General features: G+C 46.9%; 1 protein-coding gene across 5 annotated transcripts in view; it reads left to right on the top strand.

Moving 5' to 3' along the window:
• The first annotated feature begins 750 nt into the window (after positions 1–750).
• The window catches only part of NRG1 (neuregulin 1), a 251,358-nt gene continuing 246,223 nt past the window's right edge, over positions 751–5,885 (top strand). For all 5 annotated transcript variants that reach the window (XM_025202519.1, XM_025202510.1, XM_025202505.1 and 2 more), the window contains exon 1: positions 751–856. The gene's annotated coding sequence lies outside the window, so the exon portion shown is untranslated. The remainder of the gene's footprint in view (positions 857–5,885) is intronic.

The raw sequence follows: 5,885 nt of genomic DNA, 5'->3' as shown, positions 1-5,885 counted from the left end.
CTGTGTTGTGAGGGGGGCAAGGAATAAATCACGAACCACTAGCTTCTGAAAAAAAATGATGATTTGGGGTGTGGGGGAGGAAGACAAGTATCTCAGAGTCAGCCCTGTTGCTAAATGGCTCTGCCTGTCATGCTGTATATTACTTATCCCCATTTTTTACCACCCCACCATAACTGCTGGCTAATTTTGCCCAAATCCCCAAAACCGCGTGACTCGGGGGTGCTGGGAAACATTCAGGAGACTTAATGCTTGTAGGTCAGGGTTATTTTAATGTGGGCTAATGCATGTTCTTTTCTGCCTGGTATCTGCCTGGTAATTGAATCAGTTGTCATCCCTATGTCCTGTGGCTTGAGTTAGATTCATTGTTTCCTCTCTTCCCCTTACCCCCTGCAGTTCAGTGTGAGGAGTAATGAAAGTGACTGATAACAGTGAGTTACAGAAATTGCTATAAGATTGTGTAGGTCTGGAGTCACTTGGGGATCAAGCATACAGCTCTTTCCCAGGCAAGACTTGTTTGGGGGTCAAGGGGGGGTTGCTTGGAGAAGGACTTCAGCACTTGGCCCTGACTGTATTGCCAAAACATCCCAAACCTTTCATTTCACAGCTCCAACAGGCAGGCAGCTGCCTACTCCAGACAGCTGTTGAGTTGTAGAGTTAGCTGTGTGGGAGACAGGGAATGTTTTATTAGGATTTTTCAGGACTTTGACTTTATTTGTATTTTATGAGTGTCTTAGCATATTAGAGAACACTGAAAGAATGGCAGCTTTGAAAGCAGCTTGCTAAGAGTTAGGAACTTAAATGGAGTTATAGCCATGTGCACAGGTGAACTGGAAAAGCAGCTTAAAGGAGAACGCAGGTTTGGCATGTATTCTAATCTGATTTTGTGTGTGATGAATATGAAACAGGTTCAGTATGAGGTCAGAGGGCTATTCATGAACATGCTGTCCTTTTCCTAATTCCCATTTTTTGTTTCTGTTCTGGTCTCTTGATCTGCTTGATTTCTGCTTATGGAGGAAACCAATTAGAGAATGCTGTGAAACTATTTAGATGATTTAATGAAAATTAACGGGGAACTTCTTGGTTCCCCACCATTTTTAACATTTGTTTTTGTCCAGTACTTTTAACTTATGGATCCTACTGGATAATGACCTCTTCTTTGTTTGAATAATTTGGTACATAGATTTCTTCTGATGTCATTGAGACTTGTGTAATATTCGTTGCCGTGTCAGATTACTGGGAAAATAGACACCATAAGGTGGCTTGCTCATCTGGGGCCAAAAAAGCTTATCTTAGTTTCCACCAACTTCAGTGGTGAGCTTGTCTGAGTGAAGACTGAATGATAGATGTAGAATTTGGCCCTAAATGGGGCCTGCTATATACTTAGGTCACTGTGGGAAGAAATAAATGAAGTGCAGTCTTTGATCCTGGAGTTAACTCTTGCCCCTGTTCCTGGAACTGGTTGTTCCTTTCACCTCTGTCAGTAAAGGGAATCTGTAAGAATGTATATGGCTCTAGACGTCACATCTAAGACTTTTAGGTTAAGTCCTGTTCAGCAGCCTTTTTTTTTTCTTCCTATGGCAACAATCTTCACTCATCACCAGTGTATCACTTTCTTTTATTGTCCATCTAACGCAGGGGTGGGCAAAATACGGTCCACGGGCCAGATCTGGCCTACAAATAAATTGAAACCAGCCTGTGGGCGGGCAGACACCAGTTGATTGTATCTGGCACTGCTGCATGGGGTTGAGCCCTGCCCAGGGCTGGATTAACCCTTTAGTGTACTGTAGGCAAACACACTTGTGAGCCTCTACTTTTTTCACTCAATAATTATAATATGTAAAATTAGCTGAAACTCACAAAACATTTGCAATTACATTTTTATTGCAGAAGTATTTCATTAAATACAGGATTTTTAGTTATCCTTTGACCGAATACTTTAATGGAATCAAAACATCTCACCCTGAAAAAGGCTGCATAAAACTGTCCATGTGTAAACAGGCTTAGAAATATAAATACGTGTTTTGTAAGAAGTCTGACCTTGTGACTTGTTTATAGTCATTGAATAAGAGGGCCCCTGAACACGTGAGGAAAATGCCCCTTTTAGTGGTTTAATTTCCCTTTTTAACTATTTAATTGTGTAACCATGTACACATTCAGGAGAATGTTACGATTACATTTTGTAACAGTTGTATATATTCAATGGTATATTTTGATTTGAATGACTTCTTTACATGGCAAACTAAAACACATCCCTTGTATTTTAGTTTTCTGTGTAACAAATTACAGTGATATTCCTCACATGTACAAGGGCCCTATCTGGAGAAGGCGATGGGGATGGTGCATGGGGCACTGGAAGCCCGGGTGTGCTTGGGGCAGCTTGGGCTTGGTGGGTTTCCAGTGCCCCATGCACCATCCCTGCCACCTTCTCTGGCTGCCAGCACACCCAGCCACACTCCTGCTCCTTACTGGGGAAGCCAGCCCATTCCCAGGTAGTCCCAGGTGGTGGGAAGGTGTCAGGGATGGTGCACAGGGCACTGGAAGACCACCAAGCCTGAGCTTTCCTGAGCACGCCCGGGTTCCCAGTGTCCTGTGCACCACTGAATCTGGCAGGTGCTGCCTGCAAGCTGGGGCTGCACCCGTAAAGCTAGCACCCTGCTTGGGTATGGAGATGGGCCTGATCTCCCACAGCCAGGGAGCAACCTGCTCGTGGGTCGCACAGCCCCTGAGCTGAGGGGGACCCCCGTGCTTCCCTTCATAGTGGTGGTGCCCCCCAGGCAGCAACCACCTGCTCACACCCCACCCAGGCAGTCCTGGGCGGGCACAGCTGCATACAGAAGCTCAGGGTCCCCCAGCAGCTCACTGCCCGGCCAAAGGAGAAGCAGGCAGGCTTCAGGAGGAAAAAAAAAAAGGATCAGGTTTCTAACCTCACTTTTTTTTTTTCTCCCCTTTGGCAGAGCCTGCCTGCTCTGTGACAGGGGGGCTGGTGCTTCATTGTAGCTCTGACTTACCTGCATATCTGTTTGAAATGCTTCAGGATCTATAATAATAACATGCTGTCTGTCTGGGGCATTCTGATTGGTTGTTCCAGTAAGTGTTATGATTGGCTGCTGAGATAGTCAGAGTGCTCCGGGCACACAGACTAAGCCTATTATTGGATATGGGCTTAATCTGTCTGTCTGTCTGTAACACTCTTGGAGCACTCTGATTGGTTGTCTTGGCAGCCAATCACAATGCTTGCTGAAACAACCTGCTCCTGGGAGGCACAGGGCCGGACACGGAGCGGGGGGAGTGTCACGTGGCTGGACTTGGAGCATGTAGGAATGGGGGGTGGTGCGGGGCCGGACATGGAGCGAGGGGAAGGGTGGTGGTGCATGGCTGGATGCAGAGTGGTGGCAGCACAGGGCGGTGGGTGGCGACGGTGACCGTCGTGTGCAAGCTTTCCCCTGCTCCTGAGAGGCGCTGGCGGTGCAGGGTGATGGATGGAGGAGCTCCCCTGTTATTCTTGACGGGCAATTCGCTAGTTAGTATAGATAAGCACAACTAGGCCCGTTCTTCACTTTGACACTAGGCATGTGCCTAGTTTGCCTGTGCATTAATCCGGCCCTGGCCCTGCCCGCTTCCACCTGGAGCAGCCCACACCATGCTCCCACCCGCACCCACCCTGTGTCTGCCAGACAGCACCTTCCCAGCTGTGGCCCATGTGCATAGTCTCTCGGTGGGGCTGCTTCCATTGTTGCTATAGCAGCCCACATATTGCTCAACTCGCTCTGCCTCTAATGGCTTCTCCTTCTCCTCCTGCCCCTGCTGCACAGCTCCAGGCAGCAGGTAATGCAGGGAAGCTGTGGGAATGCGTGCCAGGCAGCAGATGCCCAGCCAGGCAGGGGGAAGCTGCAGTTGGGCAGCTCACATGCGGCTCTATCTCCCAGCCACTTTCCACCCACTCGGCCGCCTACAAGTGACTGCTCATCGCTCCGGGCAGGTCAACCACAATATACAAGTCTAGACCTTTTCTGTAAAAATGAGATAGCGTAGTAGGAACTGAACAGCAAAATATGAATGTTTTTTGTGCTTACACTTGCAAAGGGTAGATTGGCAGTGTACCATAGGTGAGACACTCCATTGAGGCAAGCTCCTAGTGCAAAGGACTAGAAGTGACAAACAAAAAATAAGTAACAGATTTTTAACGTGAAGGCAGTTTGGCATTGACCAAATGAAGTTGTAGGTTCGCTATCACTTGAAGGCTGCAAATCAAGACTGGATGTCTCTTTCTTTATTATTTTTTATTTTTAAAGGCATATTCTAGCTCGGCTAGGAGCCATGGAGTTTATGCAGAACTTATTGGTGAGGTTATCTGGCTTGTAATGCAAGCAGTTGTACTGATCATGTATATTGCCAAATTTAATTCAATGAATCGCAGGATTGCAGCCCCATAAATATATTGTGTTTTAAGAATTATGTTCTAAGTGTATTGCATCTGACATGCCTGAGAAAGCAATAGAAATGTTAAAAAGAAGTTGGTGCAAGCACTGGAGCATTGTGCTGATGGAGGAGAAACTAAGAGTCAAACTGATCAGAGACCAGACTGAAATGCCCAACTAGGCTTCCTTGCCCAAGCTGCAGGGGAATGTACAGATACTGGAAAATTATTTTGGGTTTAAGAATCTAAGATGCAGCTGGTAAAACAGAATTTAAAAACCCCATATTGCAATGGCTCAGCTTTTTCCTTCCCTTTATGTTATTTTTATTTGTTATTCTTGCTAAATCTCCTTCTTACTAATAATGGTATGTGAGACTGTCCCCTCCCTTGGTTAAACCCATGCAAGTGGTATGCAGTGTGCTCAATGATCCCTTGCTGTGCACAGTCAGGGTTTGCTAGGATGTGGAAAGTACATGGGGCCCTCCCCAAGCTATGGGATCCCCAGGGGAACAAAGTATCCTACAGGCCTTGTAGAAAGTCAGGGACATCCATACAGAGACTCTGTATCTTCCAACCAGTTCTGGTTCCAAATTGCCACCCTACAATGCTTTCTGTCACTTCTCCTTCCCCTGCAGATCCCAGATGAGCTGAGTTCCCTCTGTGGGTACAAGAGGAAGAGAGCTGAGTTTCTCCCCATCCTCCATGCATGGATAGGGGAGAACCACATGTGGAATGCCCCCATTGCAAGCAGGCCTTAAGGGGGCTGATCTAGGATGCACTCCCTTGAAATAACACATCACAGTGAATGGATTACCACCATCCTGGGCAGGTTTTAGCTGCCTGTGTGCCCAGTCAGCCAGTCTTGGCTCAGTGAAATGCTCCTTAGCTGTTGCAGGCATTTTACCTGAAATTGGGCTGCAAGAACAAACTTTAATGCGAAATAGAATGTAATCCTCATTGCTGCCTTTGAAATAGAGGGAGATTATCATTTTCATTACCAAAATGCCTTTCTTATAAACACATTGAAACAAATATCCCATTGCTATGGTTGATTTCTTTTCCTGCTCTTCTACCCTTGAGGGTTAACTCTATTTAAATAGGAAAAAAATAGGTAAGCCAGGCTTTCAAAGGAAAAATGGGCTATTTGGGAGCTCAGCTAAGAGGTAGAAGAATCCCCGCATGGGGTGCATCCAGACGAACCCGCATCTGCCTCTTGCAGCGCCTCAAACCCCTTTGAGATGCTGCAAGAGGCACGTGCAGGAATGGGAAAAGGTTCAGAAATGGAATATCCAGGGGTCAAAAAAAAAATGGAGCTAAAAAAAGCGGGGCAGGACACTGTCCCGGACCATGCCCTGAGGCAACTGGAGACTGTGTCCTCCACAGGGACGCTCTGGTTTGCCCTCGCCCTGGTGCTGAAGCATGCTGCCTGCCCATGCAGCAGGGCTCCAGTGCTGGTAAGTAAGGGGTT

Source organism: Alligator sinensis, unplaced genomic scaffold, assembly GCF_000455745.1.
Source record: "Alligator sinensis unplaced genomic scaffold, ASM45574v1 scaffold560_1, whole genome shotgun sequence".
NCBI classification, from domain to species: Eukaryota; Metazoa; Chordata; order Crocodylia; family Alligatoridae; genus Alligator; species Alligator sinensis.
Note: the sequence above shows the minus strand (reverse complement) of the source record. Positions and strands in the feature narration are given on the sequence as shown.